Below are 1,857 nucleotides of genomic sequence, written 5' to 3' on the forward strand. Positions count from 1 at the left end.
TCATATTATTTCAATCTTCTTAAATTTGTGGAGACTTGTTTTGTGGCCTAATATGTAATCAATCCTGGAGAACGTTCCATGTCCATTTGAACAGAATGTGTAATCTTTGAGTTTTGGATGGAATATTCTGTATATAGATACTAGGTCCCCCTGTTCTAGTGTGTCATTTAAGGCCAATGTTTCCTTATTGATCTTCTGTTTGGATGATGTATCCGTTGGTGTAAGTGGAGTGTTAAAATCCCCTACTATTATTGTGTTACTGTCTATTTCTCTTTTTACGTCTGCTAATGATTGCTTTATATATTTATGTGCTCCTTCATTAAGTGCATAGATATTTACAAGTGTTATGTACTCTTGTTAGATTGTTCCCTTGATCATTATGTACTGCCCTTCTTTGTCTCTCTTTTTTTCGGGGGGAGAGGAATACCATCCCTGAGCTAACATCCGATGCCAATCCTCCTCTTTTTTGCTGAGGAAGACTGTCCCTGGTCTAACATCCATGCCCATCTTCCACTACTTTATATGGGATGCTGCCGCAGCATGGCTTAACAAGCGGTGCATTGGTGCACGCCTGGGATCTGAGCCGGCGAACCATGGGCCACTGCAGCAGACTGCACACTCTTAAGCCCTTGTGTCACTGGGCCGACCACATTCTCTGTCTCTTTTTACTGTTTTTGTTTTAAAGTCTATTTTGTCTGATATGTGTATTGCTATCCCAGCTTTCTTTTCATTGCCATTTGCATGGAGTACCTTTTTAAATCCCTTTACTTTCAGTTTGTGAGTGTCTTTTGGTCTGAGGTGTGTCTCTTGTCTGCAGCATATATATGGGTCTTGTTTTTTAACCCAATCAGCCACCCTATGCCTTTTAATTGGAACATTTAGTCCATTAATGTTTAAAGTAGCTATTGATAAGTATGTACTTACTGCCCTTTTTTAACTTTTTTTCTCGGTGTTTTAGTAGTTCTTCTCTGTTCCTTTATTCTTCCCTTGCTCTCATCCCTTGTGGTTTGATGGCTTTCTTTAGTATTATATTTGGGTTACTTTCTCTTAGTTTTTTGTGTATTCATTATAGGTTTCTAGTTTGTGATTACCATGGGGTTCATATACAGTAACCTACGTATATAGGAATCTATATTAAGTTGATAATCTCTTTAGTTTGTCCTCTGTCTGAAAGCTCTACTCTTTAACTCCCCTCCTCCATTTTATGTTTTTGATATAATATCTAACCACTTTTATGTGCATTTGTATCCATTACCCTCTTATTATGGAAATAGATCATTTTTCCTATTTGTGGTCTTCTCTTTTACTCTTAAATAAGTCACTTTAGCATTTCTTGTAGTGCTGGTTTCTTGCTGACAAACTCTTTTAATTTTTGCTTTTCTGGGAAACTTTTTATCTCTCCTTCCATTTTGAATAATAACCTTGCTGGGTAGCGTATTCTTAGCTGTAGTTTTTTTTTTTCCTTTTAGCACTTTAAATATATCATGCCACTCTCTTCTAGCCTGTATGGTTTCTGCTGAGAAGTCAGCTGATAACCTTATGGGGTTATGATCATATGTAACTTGTCTTTCTCTTGCAGCTTTAGGATTCTCTCTTTATCTTTAATTCTGGACATTTTGATTACGATGTGTCTTGGCGTGGTCCTCTTTGGGTTTATCTTGTTTGATGCTGTCTGTGCTTTCTGTACATGGATGTCTGTTTCCTTCCTTAGGTTAGGGAAGTTTTCAGCTATTATTTCTTCAAATAGAGTCTCTGCCGTTTTGACTCACTCTTATCCTTCTTGGACACCTATAACACGGATGTTAGTGCAGTTGATGTTGTCCCAGAGGTCCCTTAGACTGTCCTCACTCTTTTTAA

Source organism: Diceros bicornis, chromosome X (genome assembly GCF_020826845.1).
Source record: "Diceros bicornis minor isolate mBicDic1 chromosome X, mDicBic1.mat.cur, whole genome shotgun sequence".
Classification (NCBI taxonomy): domain Eukaryota; kingdom Metazoa; phylum Chordata; class Mammalia; order Perissodactyla; family Rhinocerotidae; genus Diceros; species Diceros bicornis.